Source organism: Phacochoerus africanus, chromosome 14 (assembly GCF_016906955.1).
Source record: "Phacochoerus africanus isolate WHEZ1 chromosome 14, ROS_Pafr_v1, whole genome shotgun sequence".
NCBI lineage: Eukaryota > Metazoa > Chordata > Mammalia > Artiodactyla > Suidae > Phacochoerus > Phacochoerus africanus.
Genome location: NC_062557.1, coordinates 12,932,051 through 12,951,946, shown reverse-complemented (window position 1 = coordinate 12,951,946; position 19,896 = coordinate 12,932,051). Strand labels below are relative to the sequence as shown.

Sequence of the window (19,896 nt, the reverse complement as noted above, 5' to 3'; positions counted from 1 at the left end):
GTTACTGACCTTCTAAGCTTCAGCTACTGGTCTAATCAAAGCTACTCATCCCCAGCAGGAGCCCCCGAGATGTAAGGGCCCACCGTGTGGAACAGCCTAACACATGCGGACCGGCCAGAGACGGCGGGCGGGGCGCCATGGCACAGGTGTTCTTGTGCCAGGTCAGCAGCGCCAATGTCCCGTTTCCCAAAAATGTGAAAATAGTTACTGGCGCTTAGACCAATAGGGGTCCAGGAGCCACTTGTAACCACCCAGTTCCGGCAGTGTTATCCCGAGAGAGGAAAGCAAGCGTGTGTGTGTGTGAACGCGTACATATGCAAGTGAAAATACATAAAAGTGAATGTTACTGAGTAGTTCTATGTGCTACATGTTGGGGTTTCGTGGGTAAATAAAAAGATGGCCTCTGGCCTAAGTTTCCAGCTGAACAGGAGAAACGAAGATTAAGTCATTCTGTTGTGTACACTGTACCCAGGATGAACACCACAAAGGAGGGTGGGTGGTACGAGAGCAAATCAGAGGGACTCCGAGATGGTCGGGCGTCCAAGGAATAGTATTCAGAGAACAACAGTGTATCATCTGAGCGCCAAGGAGGAGTCAGTGGCCATAACGAGGTGAGCTGTGGGGAAGAGCATTCAAGGGCCATGGAACAGCCCGTGTGAAGCCCTGGGGCAGGACAGAGAAAGGACAGTCACAGACCTGGAGAAAAAGGGTTCAGAGAGGCAGCGAGGGCAGCTGGTGACACAGGGCCTAGTAACCAGTGTAGAGAATTTTGGACTTGGTGCCAAAAGCAAGGGAAAATCTCCAAGAGTGGAGTGGGATTGGGAGCTTTCCCCATCACTCTACTGAGTGGGAACAGACAGGGAGTGGGGGGCAGGGGGGGCGGGCAGGGATGGATGTAGGTAAGACCAGCTGAGAAGCTGGAGATCAGACCCAGAACTAAAAGAGCCTGACACACACGCTGTCACTTGGGGGTCATAAAGGAAGCTGGTTGGAACACGGAGGTACCACCCTGTGAGACATTCCTATCCATCCATCCCGTCCATCCATGTGGCATTTACCAACGTCCAGTGCACTTAGAGCGCGGTGTGCGGTCAGTATAAATAAGCCACAGGGAGCTTACAGTCCGTGCAGATTCCTTCTGCACTGTCACCCAGGGATGACACACACACACGGCCCTTTGTGTCCAGGACTAAAGACAGAACAGTTCACACGGAAGTGATCTGTCTTCACCTGAATTAAATTCATTGTGTCAAGAACAAAGACATCATGAAAATGAGCTACATGCAAAAGAAGAGCCCAGAAGGGAGTTCCCCTTGTGGCACAGCAGTAACTAATGTGACTAGTAGCCATGAGGATGAGGATTTGATCCCTTGCCTTGCTCAGTGGGTTAAGGATCCAGCATTGCCACGAGCTGTGGTGTAGGCTGCAGATGTGGCTGGGATCTGGCATTGCTGGGGCTGTGGTGTAGGCTGGCAGCTGCAGCTCCAATTCGACCCCTGGGCCAGGAATGTCCATATGCTGCAGGTATGGCCATGAAAGAAAAAGCAAACAACAAACGAACAGCCCAGAAACCCTGCCTGCCTCCTCTAAAGGCCACTCGCGGATGGGTACTTTCCAGTCCCAAGGGGGATGCACGGGTCCCCAAGCATGACCTTCACACCCACCTGAACAGGAGAAGCATCCTCTGTGGTTGAAGGTAAAGTCACATGAAGCTTTGTAAAAAGACATTTAAAAAAAAAAAAGACTCAGCAGACAGATGGGGTTTTGGTTCATTTTTAGATACAGAAACAGACTTTTGAAGAGAAGGAGGAAGTAGGTTCCACACTCGGAGAACCACGTTCTCCCTGGGCTAGAAAGAGAGAAGTCAGCTAGGAGCTCTCAACTGAAGAGCACCCTGATCCAAGAGGGCTGGTGTCTTGGATTCCACGCGACAGGCCACCACGTCCCTTCTTCCTCCCACAGCCTCTCACTGGCCCCTCCCCCGGTTACAGCATCCCAGCCTCGACCCACCCCTATGCCCTGACCACCAGGCCCAGCTGAGGCTGTAAACCCTCCAGAGCCTTGGGCTTCTTCAAATCACTCGTTGGCATTAAGATTCTATGAACATTTCAAGGTTTCTGGTTGAGCTTCTGCCTGACTCCACTCTGCCTGTCCCATCTTCCCCACCCACCATGAGACTTGATAGAAAGCAGGTTTGATAAGCATTTCTGGCTCCTTAAATGGCCAAATTAGTCAAAAGCAACTTGACAGAAAGTTTAAAATTAAAAAAGCTAGGTACAGCTATACTCTCATCAGGAGTTTTCTGTCCTGAAGCTTTGGGGGAAAAAACTAAACACTGTGGGGCCTGGACTGACTTTTAGCTCTTCTTTTTCTTCACCTTTTCAGAAACTTATCAACTCAAAGCAGTTACAGTGTCTCAGAAGTTAATGACTTCTGATATTTTAGGAATCACTGTTTTCTGGTATTTCATGGGAAAGGTACAGACAGTTTGCATGAGCAGGGGAGACAAAGACCCTTATTTAGAAGGAAAGCACAGATCACCCCAGTTCTGAGAGCCATGTAGGAAACCCGTCGGCAGAACTGGTGCACTAATTATGGGATTTGCAGGGTGCATGGGAGGGATGACAAAAACGCGTTTGATTTTTTAAAGCACGGCAAAGCTGATTTCCCTTTTTCTGCCTACGCTCATCAGGTCCTTCGGGTCAAATGTAGGAATGGTTTTCTCATCAGGTGATGAAAAATGGTGCTTCCTGCCAAGAACAACATCAGTAACAATCGTGTGCACCGAGGCTTGTCAGCGCCTTTGGCCGCGATGCCAAGGAAGCAGGAGCCCTGGTGCTGCTTCCTCCAAGTATCAGACCTGAAGGATCTCAAGCTGTTAGGCACAGACATAAAAGGACAAGAGAAGGCCCTGGGAGAACTCCTTAGCTACCCGAGGGCATGCATTCCGCACGGGGACAGGGCGGCACCAGGAAGGCAGGGCCCTGTGGTGCAAGGACAGGAACGACAGTTTTCTCGTGAGCAGAGTGCCTTCAGGGGCATCTAATGCATGCTGGGCTGTTCGGAGTGATGCATGAGATGAGGCACCATCTATGGATGGGGATCAGCATAATTCTCTCTGCACAGAGGTCCTCCCAAGTGCCAGTTACTGCTGTCAATGAGGACAACCGTTTCTTTGACGGCCACATACCTGTGGGATATGGAGGTTCTCAGGCTAGGGGTCAACTCTGGGGCTGCAGCCGCTAGCATACGCCACAGCCACGCCTGATCCGAGCTGCATCTGTGACCTACGACACAGCTTTGCAGCAACCTTGGATCCTTCACCCACTGAGCAAGGCCAGGGATTGAACCTGCATCCTCACAGATACTGTCAGGTTCTTAACCTGCTAAGCCACAACAGGAACTCTATATTCTTACCACTATTAGAAGGGAATCGGGGTCTCTGCCCCCCGCAACCCTTAAATCTTCTCTTCCTGGTCTGAAGTTAACTGATTGTAACAAAATGACTTTCCATACATGATCAAAGTCTGCCTAACAAAGTCCTCCAGGCAGCCTGTTTCCTCTCGAAAATGCTCCCTTTTAGCTTTTGTGTGGCCAGGAGAGAGCCCAGTTGGGACAGTGACAGACTTGAGTCCCTGATCTCATAAGGACCCGTGTCCTGAGAGCATCCACTGGAAATGCTGGGGACACAAAAACGTTTAGATTTGCCCTTTGCTGACAGAGAAACCAGAAGCAGGAAGGGCATCAGATCACTGCCCCCGAGACCAGATCCTCCAAACCTGTGACCTCTTCTCAACCATCAAGAGACCTGAGAGTAGAAAGAGAAGACCCTCGGCTCTGGGGCTACCTAAGCCCTGTGCTCAGGACACTGCTCCTTCTCGTCTTGGAGAGTCTGGGAATCTACTGTCCTCTCCCCCCGACCTCAGCAGTCCATCTGAATGACGCTGCATAAGTGTAAAGACACCTGATTTATTCAGGGTGTCCAAAAAGGAAGAGAGCCTGTTATATTCACAGATGTGAGTCAGTTCTTAGAACCAACAGATGAAGGATTTTCAGAAAACTAAGCAGAATGGGGGGGAAGGGGAGACAGGTTCATCCATCCTTGGCTTGGACCATCTAAGGAAACACTCTGCTTTTGACTGACCTATTAGAAGTCACAGAAAGGAGAACTGAAAGAACTGCCACCTCCCAAGATTCAGAGTATCCTGAGCTGCCCTAGGGTTTCCTCTCCCCACAGCGTCCCTGCTCAGGGGCCCCCCAGTAAATGACACTGCCCCAGGCAGACAGCTGGCATCTGCCAGTAGAAACAAGCAAATCCCTTTGTGACCTGTTTCCAGACGTATATTTTCTAGGGGAAATATTTTTTTAATTTTGGCTGCACCCTCGACATATTATGGAAGTTCTCGGGCCAGGGATCGAATCTGAACCACAGCTGCAACCTACATCACAACTGTGGCAATGCCCAGAGCCTTTAAACCCCCTGCACTGGGCCTGGGATTGAACCTGCACCCAAGCAGAGAAAACACTGGATCCTTAACCCACTGCACCACAGTGCGAACTTCCAGAAGTGACCGCTTTAAAATGAAAGCTTTTAGACCTCTAGGAGTTATTTCTTACCCAGTGCTTAGAACGAATGAGAAATCTCATTCGCAAAAAGGGAAAAACTACAAGTTTGAGAAGCACTGCCATTCATACAATCCAAAAAGTTTTGTCTTTTTTCCTATAGAGAAAGCCTGTTTCCAAGGCCTGTGCTTCCGCTGCAGCCGTCCACACCTGCCCTCCCCCAGCTGGGACAAGCAGCCCTGTCACCTGCTGGCCTTGTCTCCCTCCTCTGGACGTGCTGCTCCCAGCTCCCTACTGGATCCCACGGCAACTCCAACATTTCTGTTTCTAGTGTCTTGCCCTCTACTGGCTGCTTTGCACACCCAACTCCCCACTGGGGAAGCAGGGGTTTCCTTGCCTCTGCAGCCTCGTCCTCTTCATCTCCCACCGCAATTCCCATCGCCCCTGAACTCTGCTTCTAAATCACCCCACAGCCGAACTGCTTTAGCATCTCTAACAACATCCAGGCCTCATCAAAGGTATATTTTTTGCCCTCAATGTTCAATCGACTCTCAATGCACTCTGACTTGGATGACTTTTTCCACATTGGAAAAAGGAAAAAAAAAACTACTCTTTCTTCCTTGGTTTCCATGACAACAGTCTCTCGACTTGCCTAATTCTCCATTTATTGTCTCTGTCTCTTGTGAATTCCTTGCTGTCCACCCACTCATCCCACAGCACCATGTCCATTCCCATTTGTGTCCATCCCCCACTGATCAACTTCCATGTTCACCCATCAACAAGATCCTATATTCTCAATTTCATCCTCTGCACCTAGACTGCTCCTCCTCACCCTTATATCTGATGCCCTACATACGTGTCTGATGTTCTTTTTTTGGCCCACAACCATGGCATATGAAATCCCCAGGCCAGGGATAGAATTAGAGCTAGAGCTGCCAGCCTATACCACAGCCACAGCCACATGAGATCCAAGCCACGTCTGCAAGCTACACCACAGCTTGAGGCAATGCTGGATCCTTAATCAACTGAGCCAGACCAGGGATGGAACCTGCATCATCACGGGTACTCATCAGGGCTACTACCATTGAGCCACAATGGGAACTCCAGTGTCTGATTTCTCAGTGATGAACACCAATAGTGAAACAGCACTAAGGTTTATTGAGCACTTCACACACCAGATACTGTTCAAAGCCTTTTATGTGTGTTCCCATTTAGCCCTCAGAAACATCTTTCCAGGTAGCTGCTACCACCCACCTGCCCCGTCGAAGAAACAGAGGTAGAGTTGGCCAAAACCACAGAGCTGGCACCGAACTGGGGTTTGAATCCAGGCAACTGGAGTCCAGAGTCCAAACTTCTAACCAGGGATATATATATATATACACCCTTCCTCTCCAGTTTTGGAAAGAGCTAATGATTTCCTAAGTTACTCCTTTCCAGCTTTCCCATGATGTTCACCCAACATCAGTGCCATCCACCCATCTAGTGCGTGAGCTTTGGAGGCTTGGAATACTTTCTTTCCATTTTGCTACTTTTCAATTTTTTTTTTTTTTTTTAAACAAGTCCTCTTGGCTTTCCCCCATATCACCTTTCCACTCCCAGCTTTACTGCAGTACCGTGTAGAGTTGCTTCTTGCTGGTTCCCATCTGATGCCAAGTCCGCGGCACTGGATGCCTCCAAATCCAATCACACAGCTGGGATCTTCCCCTATAGCTGATGACCAACCTACATTCCTCTCAGAACTCAGCGTCTCCAAGTCAAAGCTTCGCGCTGGGTCCTTCGGGGTGGTCATGTCAAACCGTCTTCATTAACTCATCCAGCGCCAACAGTCCCGTTCTTTTCACAGAACACACTTTCCCCCATCATCGGGGGTCTGGGGTCCTCGGCCCTTGAGCACATCGACCATTGCTCATGAGAACGAAGCACACGTGCATCACACACAGCCTAACAAGGTGCTGGAGAGAGTACCGAGCCGTATGAGTGACACATTTGGGGCTCTTTTATTTGACAACGTAAGCTGCACTTTATAACGAAGTCAGAATTGGAAAGGAAAAGTCTCCGTTTATGTTAGAGAGCACCTGGCGAGGGAGTTCCGGGCCCCTGAGTGGGTCTGATGAGAAGGGACAGAACTGGGAAGGTATATATAAATTTTGCCAACAGTCCTAAGGAAGAAAGGAGGCCAGGACACAGGGCTTAGGGGAAAACTGTGGACGCGTAACGAGTGCATCCTTGTCCTTATGTCTATGAGGAAAGTCTTCCTTTTCTTCTGGATTCAAGTGCACTGGACTCCATGACAAAGGCCTGGCATCTCAATATGTTTTCTTTATATGTGATCAACAGTCACCCCCCCTACCCAAAGACACAAAGAGCAAAGTACAAGTATGAAAAGCAGAGTTATGAAAAACAGGCATCACACCAAAAAGTTTTGGGTCGGGGCAGAAATAACGGAGCTGTTCAAGCTAGGATTTCTTGGAGGCAGGGGTTTTGCTAACATGAATGGTGTTCCAAGAAGGCTCTAAGCACCAGGAAGGCTCTAATTACCATACTTTAATCTTTGCAATAACCCCATGAGGTAGACAATATTCCTGTTAACTGAGAAGTTGTAATTGTGATTCTCGGGTACCATAATTTTAACCAAGGCACAGAGAAGTGAAGTAACCTGTCCAGGGCCACACAGAGCTGAAGTCTGAAATGGACACTGACTCCAAAGCCACAAGCCTCTGACCCCTTTGCTGACTCCATGAGCGAAGGAGCAGCTACCCAGCTGGTGCTGTACTTCCCAATCACCACAGCCAGAGTGGAAATCAAACGTGAGAGCAGACAGCCGAAGTGGGTCTCCAGCAGCAGCAGCTGGAAGCAATCCAGAGCCCTCCTGGACATTCCCGCTTCACCCATGGACAGGTCCTACAAGACCAGATCAATGCCTTGTCTGCCTCGCACACATCATCATTTAAGGCCATTAACTTCCTTTATGAGGGTCCCCTGGTGCTGTTGAGGCCCAGGACATGCCACAAGGCCTATACTAACTGCAATCATGTCACACCAAGCCTTATATGGGGGCTGCTTCAGTCCACCCCTAACAGACTTATCAGGGTCAAGACACTGGACAGCGCAGCCACTGGCCAAAGAAAGCAAAGCCACTGTACAGATAAAGGAGCAGCCTATGCCTCAGCTCCCAAACCTCATCATGGCTCAAGCACAAAGAGGACCCATTTGGCCCGTAGTTTCACTGGCCCTGAACATGCCCAGGAGACTGCAAGAGCCACAGAAAGTCTGGTGAGATGCGGTCCCAGAAGCCAGGCTCTGACCCAGCTTCCACACGCCCAGCCTGCTGCACTCACAAATCGAGAGACCAGAACAGAGCCCCACTCACAAGGGTGACAAGTCCTCAGAAAAGTTCTACAAAAACCACCCAGTGTCTGGGCCTCACCACAGGAGGGTCTGAGTCGGGTGTTTTGGAAATACCCCCTGGTGTCTCAGATCAGAAATCCGGGGGCCAGAAGAAGCCAAGCCCACCCGTCTCCGCCAGCTCTTATGCTTAGAATAAGCAAGTCACTAGGGTCTCTGAGGACAGACCAGAAGAGGAAGAGGCTGCTCTTGACTGTGTTTATAGAAAACTTCCATGGAGGGAATTTCATTACAAGATGCCTCAAGGGCCCAGGGCAAGGGCCAAGGGGAAGCTCCAAGCACTGGGGTTTCCCTCCGGGGAGGGAGACACACTACTGGCAACAGGCACATGGAAAACACCCCGGTTATTGGAACGCTTAATCTCTAAAGTTCTCTGCCTAAAAAATAAATGGGGTGGGGGCAAAGATTAGGAGGACTTCTTAATCCCAGTCAGCCACCCTCCCTGTTTTCTGAGCTCCCTCCACCTGCTGGCTAATCGCACACCTCGCAGCCTGACTCTGGGCATTCCAGTCTCAGCAACTTCCAACATGCCTGTTTCTCTCACCTACATCATACACTGAGACTGGAAAGGTGGAGGCTTGAGGGTTTCATCAACAGTGACCGGTCCCAGCCGTTTACAGAAGGAAAACCTGACCTATTCAGCAGCGCTGGCAGCCTCACCTTATTCAATCAGTAAACATCAACTGCACACCTACTATGCGAGAAGCACCAAGAGACCCACAAATAAGGTATGGTCCCTTCGCATCAAATGCTTCAGATCTGGAGAGCTTACAAGGCCAACTATGGGAACCTGGAAAAGCCGCATGGCCTCCCTAGGTCTTAGCTCTTCTCAAGTATTTAGTGCAATGGAAACCAGACCCCTGAGAAAGAAATCTCACCCGGGAGGAGAATGACCAAGCCGAGGACAACTCTCCCCGAAGGTCTCTCCTGCAGCTTTATCTGAGAAGCACCAGAAGGAGGTAGAGGAGAGAGGGATGGGTACCTAGTCCTGGTCACAAGGAACCATCAGTTGAACTGATGGATGACAGCTCAGCACCAGGACACCACACTTCTGCCGTCCCCATATTCTTAGCAGGAGGCCAGGCGACCCCAGGCTCCCCCATGACCTTGACAGTGAACATCTACTCAACCTCCCCCTAGAGTGGAGCCCGCCCTGCACCTCATACTCCCTTCAAACCCTCCAGAGGGTCAGCTCTACTCTGAGAAGCCGTCTGCAAAGCAGAGCACTCCCCTTCCCTCTCCTGAGTGATCCACCGCAGTCCTCCAACACTGAGAGGGGGTCTCTCCCTGGACCCTCAATCAGAAAGGCTGCCACCTACCTTTCAGGGTACATTTTCATCTGAGGAGGAAAGGAGAAATGCACTTGCAAGCGCCCTAGAAACGCTGAATCGCTCCACAAAAGAAAATGATGAGAATGTGGGGGAAACCGTTGCGGTTCTCCCTAGGATAGGTCCTCGGGTCCAGCCAGTGCCAGTTTGGCTTTGTTTTGGATAAAATTCTAATGCACTTAACCCCTGGCTGTCAAGGCTCGCTGGAGATTAAAAACTGCAAAGGATGCAGAGCAGAGGGAAGAAGCTGGCAACCAGGGGAACTGAACTATTTATCTGTCCAGCTCAGGAATCCACTCCCTTTAGTCCTCAATTCTCACTTTCGGGAGGAATGTAAGTGTGATGCCATGGGGGAGGGGGAGGGGGTGAGGTTCATGAATGACAATGTGGGGATGCTGGTGCTTTGAGGGCGGGGGGGGGTATGGTGGCCCAGAGCACAGATTCCTCCATAGTCTCGGATGGCTAGCGGGAAACTCTGGCAAAAGATTTCTGATGTCATCAATTTTTCCTCTGACCAGCTTGGGTCAGGGACCACATGAAGCAATGCAAGTCAAATAGTTTCTTTGCAGGCAAAGGAAAACAGGAGGGCGGGCCCCTGTCCTGAAGAACCTGGTGTGTTCCATCAAGAAATATATGAAAAGATCTGGAGTATCAAAGGAAAGGCAGGAAGAAAGGCAGCAAAACGAATTCATTTCCATGACTCTTGTCCACCACAGCTGCACTGAACTCATTTACACTTGCTATTAAAAGGCCCTAATAAATATGAATATTGCACCCCATGAAGCACATAAAAAGTCCCAAGTGGAAATATCTGCAAGTATAGAAAATAAACCCAGGCACTCAAGGAGCAGGGGTGACCTCAGATATGTTTCCCCCCTCCCATCAGAAAGACGATAAATGAGTGGGCAATTATTAGAAAGCCCAGCCTCTGAAAGCTAGTTATTAATGGTGTGCAAACAGAAATACACTTGCCAGAGGAACCATCAGGACCACTGTGGCTAGAGACAGACCTGAGGCCCAGACGCCGCTCCTCAAAGCCGTTTCACCCTGTGAAGCAAATTACCATCCCACTCAGGTTCCCGAAAAGCCCTGTGCCAGGCAGCCAGCTGGACTTTTCCTTCTCTGCAGGGAAGGCTTAAAGGATTCGTGGAAAAGGTGCCAAGTCATCAAGCTACGCTGCTGGGAGCCAGGACCGAGAACAGCACACCCTCGACCCGACACCCAAGCACTGGGCCCTTTGCTTGCAGCCCCAGAAGGTCCCAGAGCCCGCCCTCCTGTCTCCCCTGTGTGGGTGGGCCAAGCTAAGAGAGCAATGGTAGAGAGGTGAACTTTGTTCCTGCAGGTTCTCTACCTCACGGATGGAAAAGCCAGCTCTACTGTAGGTAGATAGGGAATCAGCTCCCATCCGGAACCCTCAGGACCACGGGTCACCCCCAAATGCCTACAGACCCCTGTCCATCCCAGAGGCAGGCTTCACTCCTCAAAGAGAAGCCATTCCTTGAAGGACAAGCCAGGGATGTGACAGCTCCCTGGCAGCTCGCCAGGAGCTCAGGCACGGGCTCTGAGCACAGCACACCTGGCAGGTGCTGCCTCTCCTGCAGCCAAATCCCCCAGGACTCAGGGTCTCTACAGTCAGCCGGGGCCACAGCAGCGATGCTGCAGGACACTCTGCGCCTGCAGTTGGTGCCGCTCCCAAAGTCTCGAAGGTCGAGGACTGGTCCTGAAGTAAAGGCAGGGGATTCTCTCTGCACGGACTTCACCGCAATCCTCAACAGGAACCCTAACAACAAAAGGAGCGTGAAGGCAGAGCCAGCTTCATCAGGCACCTGCTGTGAAACGAAAGGCAGTGGTCCCAGGTATAGGCATCTCTGTGAAAAATAAAGGGTGTGCCACTCGAGGGTCCTTGAAGGATGCAGAGAAAAGCAGTATTCTATCCCGCAGACCAAAGAGATGCTGGCCACAAACCTAAGTACATAATTACATCCTAAATCTGCTCAGGATAAACATTTCACACTAGACAAAGATCTGAAAGCACAAACCCAGATAGAAGCCACTGCCTCAACGTGACTGACAGTTCTTTTCCATCCATGACATGTTAACTCTGCTTTCTGCTGTATGTTCTTATCAAGATGGGCTCCACCCTACTTTTGCCTAAATTCTGCAGAGCTGTACGGGGTGGGGGAGGGGAGACAGGTTCCAGCGAGAACACGGACAAGATGAGTGGTGGCTTCCTTCCACAAAAATCATCAGGACTTGGACTCTGGGAAGTCAGCATAGCCATTTAGTTCCTCATCTGGAAAATAATGGGCTGATGGAACCATCAGCAAGCTGTCTTTCCAGCCCTGACAGTCTATGCAACATACACGCTACACTAACTCCTTAAATAACCACCAATCAAACCATCATAATGTAAGAAATCCTTATTTCCTAGAGCCAGGCTTTCTCCCCCCCTTTTTCTTTTCAGGGCCACACCTGCAGCATACGGAAGTCCCCAGGCTAGGGGGAGAATCAGAGGTTCAGCTGCCGGCCTACACCACAGCCACACGGGATCCAAGCCACATCCGTGACCTACACTGCAGCTTGCGCACAATGCCAGATCCTGAACCCACTGAGCAAGGCCAGGGATCAAACCCACATCCTCACAGACACTGTGTTGAGTTCTTAACTGAGCCAGAGCTCGGGGTTCTGTTTCTGGAAGCCCATTTCATACCTTAAAGATAACCACACTGACCATGACGAGACAGAACACACATTCATGAAACCAACGGCAACAGAGCCAGGTTGACAACTCTCATCTCGGACAATGTTGCTATAGATCGAGACTGGCTGGGGCATCTTAAAATACAGGAATCACACACATTTAATGCAGCACTTATTTATGCAGCACCTACTGTGCACCAAGAACCAAGCCACATGCTAGCCGACCGCAGTCGGACGGTCCCCACTCTCACGGAGTTCGGGGCTGGTAGAAAAGCCATCACACAAATCTCCGGTGACAAAAAAGACCTCCTTCTCACCCTCAAAGACCCTCAGACTCCATCTGAAAGTAAGAGAACCTCTCTCAAGGTGCATGAGTACGAACCCAACGTGGGCACCTCAGGTGGTCTGAGCGGCAGCAGTGTCTAAGTGGACTGTCGCTTCTTACAGGGATCGCCGACCCTTGTTTCATCAAGTTAAATACCTGTCAAATTATCACATCATAAATCAGCTATACTTCAACAAAGCAAAAAAGGGGGGAAAGGGGGAAAAAAAAATGTTTGTCGCTAGGAGTAGCCTTCCTTGTTAAGAGTTTTCTGCTGAACTTTCCTGGAATACTTGCCAATGTGTTTGAAGCATTTTGTGCAGTCCCTCCCGAATGTTGACGTGAGGCCAGCGTTTTATTCCCCCCAACCCTTGAACAGCTCAAATCAATCCCTTTGGCTCGGGCCGTCTTCCCCCGGCACCACCTCTCACCTGTTCATTAGTATTTTGAAGACAGCTCAGTGCCTTGGCTACAGATCTTTGCTTCATGCAGAGGGGCCTATGGGTTCACCTTCTGATCATATGTTCCTGGCATCATATCCACCTATCAGGTTCCTTCGCCCCTGTTCACTCCAGGGCATCAGTGACGGCTACAGGCAGTGGGACGGAAGCCAATCACGTGAGCTTGGCCATTGCAGTGGGGAGGAGAGGGGGTCTCGTTTACCATTAAAAAGGCAAAGGGTTGTCCGCCCGTCATCAACTGAGGGTCTCAGGTACTCCCTTCACCCTGTGCCCAGGACCAAGCATCTCAGAAGCTATGAAAACTATTTTGCTCCACCTTTTCCTTGTCTGGGGCCATTGGATTAAACATTAATTTTCATATCTAAGACCATCAAGATGTGTCTTACTTTCACAGCTGAAATGTCTGGATCTTTCAATTTATGACAGACAATAAACTACCATAAAAACTTCGGCTTTTTCTTCCTCTTCATTTCCTCTTTTTAAGCTCTTCACCCTCCACATTGAAACTGCAACCAAGCTGAAGGTGACATGACTACCCAGTTCTTGAGAACTCTTTCCTCCTTGCTTTCCAAGACACACCCCTGAATCCCAAACGCCTGCCTCCGGCCTGGACGCCATGTTTCATCTATGTAACCCTGGTCCATGCCATGCGCTCCCCTTGACAGGTACCAAACTAGGCTGGCATCTTTACAGCAGAGGCGTTGGCTGCAAATAAACAGAAAATCTAGCTCAAAATGACCACCTTTCCTCTGAAGGGCTGCAGAGTAAATATTTGAGAATATAAGGCTCACAAAGCCTCTTTTGCATCGACTGAACTCTATGATAAGGCAAATGGAGGCACAGACAATGTGGAAGCAAGCAGGCACTGCTCTGTTGCTAGAAACTTTAGGGAAAAACAGGTGGTAGGCCATCGTCTGCCAACCTCTGCCTTCACCAACAAAGACTATTTATCTTATAAATCTAGGCCTGAGGCAGGAAAATTTCAGGGTGGATTGCCTTAGCCACTCAACCCATGCATTAAATTAAGGTCTTATTTCCCTCCGCCCCCTGACAAAACTAACTGCCCTCATGGTCACAAGACAGCTGCCAAAACTCCGAGATACATACACAAGGAAACATCCAGTCAAAAGGAAACCTTTACCAGAAGCCACTGGTCCCACTGATGAGGCTCACATGTCCACCCCCGGAGAGTCTCATGACTGTCTTCCATCCATCAAGGCTGACTACTGACAAGCTGTCACGGCTCAGCGGAAACGAACTGACGAGCAACCATGAGGATACAGGTTCGATCCCTGGCCTCGTTCTGAGGGTTAAGGATCTGGCATTGCCATGAGCTGTGGTGTGGGCTGCAGAAACGGCGCGGATCCTGCATTGCTGTGGCGTAGGCCAGCAGCTCTAGCTCTGATTCCACCCCTAGCCTGGGAACCTCTATAAGCCGAAGGTGCAGCCCTAAAAAGCAAAAAAAAAAAAGGTTGACTACTGTGTCGCCTGGGTAAGGACCCCCACCCTCCCCTGTCAAAACGGGCTTTGCAGCACAGAGGGAAGGTCGGCTGTTGGGTAAAGAACCAACACAGCAGCTACAATAACCTTGCTCCTCAAACCAGCCCGCCTGGCCCTCATAACCACCTAATAACCACCTAGATCGTTCGCTTGTTACTCACATCTGTCTGCTTGGCCACCTCCCCAGTCTGGGTGCCCACTGCACACGGGCCCCCTGGACACAACCCCAGATCCTGCCCACCTTGTTCACTTTGCATTATGTGCCCTGAATAACCATTATGACAGACAGCTACTCAGAAGCTGTCCTAGTGTCCCTTCCATAAACCCACACAAGTCCTTCTGGGCTGTGGGAGCCAATTCCAAGTCTGCACGTGGGCCCAACCTCCAGCCAACCTTTCCCTCCCTAAAGCCCACCCAACTTGTCGCCCACCGTCCCCTTGCCTCCCCAGGCTCTTCTGTACCCTCATCCTTGTTGCTTTCCTAACCTGAAATGTCCTCTGTCCTCCGCTCCAAAGCAGCTCCATCCGCTGCATCGCCCCGTGATGGCTCAGAGAAAGCCACACAGGCTTCTGAGATCCGGGTGGGTGGGACCCCACTCCTCCTCTCACTGCACCAGGCACTTGCTGCACCAAGATCCGTCATCCTCATGGGTAAAGTTCCGGCCACAGCGGGCACTTCCCAGGCACCACAAGGATGAGATCCTCGCAGGTGCCACCAGGCCTGGCATGACGAAGTGCCCACCCTGATCCTGATTCCCACCACCTCTAGGGAGTCCTAGTAGGACCATTCCCATGCCTACAAGTTAATACTGTTTACATGGGGGTGAAGCTGTCACAGACACCTGAAGGTTTTCAGAAGCACAAGTGACATGCAAACAAATATGTAAGGCACGACCCTGAACCACCTGGTTTGCAAAGTACAAAACCCTCTGTTTAGAGCTCCACGCTCTTTCCACCCAACACTGTTGAGCTTCCAGATCAGGTAACCAGGCCACAGAAACATCATGCTTTTTCTCATCCTGGAAGGCACCATGAATACACCCTGAACTGATGTAGCAGTGACACAGCCCCTGTACAACCACTAACGCCTTTGACGGTAAAAGGTCCTCAAATGATAGGTCGACAGGGGGACAAGTTTCCCCTCACACAATAAGCAGCAAAGCCCAATTCTTCCATCCCAGCACCACTGGCCTGGGCGGGCAGGACAGGGAAAACAAAGACCCTCCCCAACCCCCGCCCCCAGAAAATGAGCACTGCCAACCTAAACGGACAGTGACAGCAGTAAGAAGCCTTGGTGGTTGTGGCTTTGATGTGAGTGAGATGCATCTGGGTGCAGCTGGGGTGAAGGACCAAGTAGCTCAGAGAAGCCGCTCTGCTCAATTAGGAAGGGGAAGAAGGAACCCAGCTGCATGTGGCACTGCAGCAGCCGATTTACCTCAACGCAGCCTGTACAAGTTAGTTCCTACGAGCAAGGGGACCAACCACCATCACTTGAGTATTCAGATAACCAACGGCACTTTACTAAGCTCACAAACAGAAACAGCACAGGAGCAGATCGCGGAGGCCCTGACCACATACACAGGAAGAGACAGATACATCCAGCTATTAACGGATCTCCAGAAACTGATTTTCAGAGAGTCAGAAGCCTTCTTTCCCCATTACTACACCTCTGAGGCCAAGTAATGATTTCAGAAACAGGTGGGCTTCCAGAAGAATTGGCGTTTACACGACAAACACAAAAGCACAGCCAACATTCATTTGCTGCTCCCTCTCACTGAATGGTGCCGAACGTGTGCAGTGCAAGCTGAGACACGGCGCTTCTTCCAAAGACACACAACAGGAGGGGATGGTTCTCTAAAGCCTTCCCCTGGGAGTTCGCAGCCCTCCTTCAAGCCTGTGAAGACAGCACTGGCATCATGCTACCAAGTGCCAAAGAGAATTGTTTAATAAACAGGCTTTTTATGCGCTTAAAAAACTTGAAAGTGAGCACTCGATTCTATTAGCTAAAGTGCACCGCAGCTAGAGAGGGATTCACAGAGAAGGGAACGACGTGCTGCATTTGAAACACTGACATCACGGGCACTTAAAAGATTGAGTCTTAAACACATTCCGCTCCAGAGAAGCACTCCCAGCCTAATTAGAGCTATCCATGTAAGATCCTGGGGCTCTAAGTGTGCTTTAAATATTTTTTACTGCATAATATGATTGTGTTTCTCAACTTGGGGCAGGCCATTCAAGTAAACCCTAATTATTTTTGCAGATTGCCTGGGGGAAAAAAACCGGGATGCATTAAAAGCCTCCTTAACAGCCTACTTGAGAGTACACCCGGTGACCAGGATGGGCAGGCGGTGGCCCTCAGGGGACCGTCTTGAGTCAGGTGAACAATTATGGGATGCAAATGATGCTTCTCAGGATACCTGGAAGAAAGTGAAGTCTGTCTTATTCATCATCCCATATTCTTAATCCCTTATTGATAGGTAATTCAGAGAGCTTAGACTAAAATGTAACCAATAGTTCAAACTTGTAAATTTCCAATCATTAAGGATTTCCAAATGCAGAATCCCAATATCAGGCACAGCTATGTGCTATGGTGTGTCAAACACTGCATCAGGCAGGAACCTGGGCAGCAAATAAACAACAATGAAAAGCTACCAGCTTGATAGCTACAGGGACAGAATCCTCTCTGGGTGGACACCATTATCTCAATGAGATGCGCAAAATGAAATTTCACTATACATCCCCAATGCTGTTGCTCACAGGGTCCAGAATTTCAACAGTACCTCTTTCTCTGCAGTATCACTTTAACCCAGTGAGGTCAGAGCACTACCTTACCTGGGTTTGTTGAATTTTAAGATGGCTATAAATAATCCAAGTACCATTTTAGGAATATAGTATCACAATACAGGAACGCGACCTGACACCAAACCTACATTTGGTCCTGTATTTCATGAGGATGCTTCCACGACTGGCAGGGAGAAATTTGTCATCTAGGATTTTTGCCGAGAGCCCTAGCCTTGATGAAAACCATCCGTGCCTTTTGAGTCATGCTTTAGAAATTTGAAACAACCGTGCCTCTCTGGCATTCCCTTACCTTTCTCACGTATTTGACATGCATTTTTCCAGCCGCCTTTGGTATTTTAGAAGTCTGTCCCTATAAAGGCTGGAAAACTCAACGTGTGTACACAAGCAGACAACAGAGGCAAGGGCTCACAAACAGCCTGCTTCTTCCTTCCAGGGAGATGAAACCCAAAACTGGTCCCCGAAGTGCTTTACAAGAAAAGCCTGTGAACTTTTCAAATTCCTCCAAATGGCAAAGTTGCTTTTTATCTTCTCTCCCCCTCTACATGACTCAACCAAATCCTTTCGGTTTCACTTCCCTTTTCTGAGTAAAAAAGCACGACAAGGTGGTTTGTATCTGGACCAAGGGCAGAGAAGTAGTAAAACAAACTCTTTTGGATCCTGCGGCAAAATTCACTGTGTCACGTTTGACTCAGACCAGACGTCTGTCAGAGCCTCAGGGTGGTTCCGTCTTGGTGTGAAATTACTGTGTTGTAAGGCAGGACAAACTCTCGATCTGGCCTTCTTTCCAGGTGCATTTCTCCCTGTAAAGATTTTGAAACTCTAGAAAAGGGAGGAAGCCAGAGCATAACAACATCACTGAATTCCAGAACTTCAGGCCAAAAGAGACCACACCTAGCTGTCTTCTTGGTCAAACAATGGCCTCAAATTGTCAAGACTTTTACTGAAAAGGCCCATCAAGAGTCCTCCAAATGCCTTCCCTTCTGTGTCTTGTAACCAGTTCTTACTCCCCCCCAAGTTTGGACAAAGCCAATGCTTTACAGCCTTCAGGAACGGAGTCCCTAGACAGAGGGGACGGTCTGACCCATTCCGCAAGCATGATGCTTCCCACGAGCCTCTCTAGGTCAGCAGGTGCCGGGAACAAAGGAAGGAAGGAGCGGATGGGGGAATACATGCCTTTGAAGACGTTTCCCATCAGCTCCCATGATTTCTACCTCTGTATCCATGACTTTATTAGGTGAGGTTCGTTTGAAGACGTTTCCCATCAGCTCCCATGATTTCTACCTCTGTATCCATGACTTTATTAGGTGAGGTTCGTTTGCACGTGGCAAGGTCTCACTCAGAACTTTTAGAACTTAACCCATAGAAGGCCACCAGCCAGCCCCATCTTCAACAAGTCAGGTTCTTCCTTCACTCCAGCTCTTCCTTCTAAAGGGGAGGACGTTGCTTCCACAGGAGGGAGTAAAATGCAAGCTTAGTGAAAACCACAGACATGCGTGCTGAGCTGTCTGCGCTCACCGTGAAGGGAGCCACCCTCAACAGGGCTGGTGTGGAGAACGGCAAGTGAGCGCGCGGTCGGTGCAGGTCAGCATGATCTGTGTTCTAGCAGAAAGAATTACAGTGGGAACAGTTAAGGAGGGTTTTTTTTTTTTTTTAAAGTAATCCTAGCTGCAAGCATCCTGAAGACTGAGACAAAGAATGGGCCAGCCTTCAACTTTTGTTGGCCATAAAAAGAGCAATTTTTAATGAGAATTACAATATTCTCCTGAATTGAATATACATTTCTCTTAGCATATGTTTTTCCACTTTCTTCTACCCAAGAGGCAGCCTCTCAACCAACCAAAACTCTTGCCCAGGTCATAAGGACACAGGTAGCTGTCACTGTGCAGTGACTGGAGGCAGGAGCCACCCCCTCACCTGGGCTGGTATGCAGGCAAGAAGAGCGAGCTGGGAGCTCTCTGCAAGTCTGTTGAGTGCCTACTATAGATGTAAAACCTGAGCCCAGAGCAACGACAGAGACACTGCCAAGACTCCAACAAGTGGGGGAAGCCAGAAGCAATCCCTGCGGCTTCGGGAAGACTGAGCCACAGAGGCAGGCACTGGGCAATGCAGGTCGGGAACTCAAAGCAAACACTGCAAGCAATGACAAGTCCTCTGCACATGGCATGGACCTCGCAGGGGTGGAGGGCTTCAGCTAGGGACCAGAAGTTAACACTCTAGCCCGAAGATTTTGTGGCCCTGGAGGCAGTTATGAATCTAGTTATACTCACACGCAACAATACTATACACTCTGCTATGGTTTAATGATTTTCAAATGATCCTTTTATTACCTTCGGACTTTGTTAAAAAAAAAAGTTCCTGAACTTTTTCGTGTACTGTAACACAAGGACAAAGGTGATTCTAAACACACCAACCACAGAGAAGATTCTGGCACCCAAAAAAGGCAGCCCCTGGAAGCCAGGGACCCCACACAACAGAAGGAAGGTCAAGGCAGCTCTGGGAATCAAGTTCCAGCACCTTCTATTCCCAGGAATAATGTGGCTTCACTTTCCTGTTCCCTTTCTTTCCTCAACTGTAAAATGAGCATATAATAGTGCCTGCTCAAGACTGTTGAGTGGATTGAAAGAATTCATCTATATAAAACGCCTGGCACGTCAGCATGCATCAGCCATTGTTAGAATTAAGGTCAGTCCTTGACAAGGCTCAAGGCCATGCTGGATGGGGGCGGGGGAAGGACAGCCGATCTGGCTCCGCACATCAGCCCACAGCTGGTGGCCACACCCTGCTGCTCCCCCAGCCGCCACCGCCGGTATCAACTT

At 49.7% G+C, this 19,896-nt stretch overlaps 1 protein-coding gene across 2 annotated transcripts in view; it reads right to left on the bottom strand.

Moving 5' to 3' along the window:
• The window catches only part of PRKCA (protein kinase C alpha), a 386,579-nt gene that overhangs the window by 281,233 nt on the left and 85,450 nt on the right, over positions 1-19,896 (bottom strand). The gene's annotated exons all lie outside the window — the stretch shown is intronic.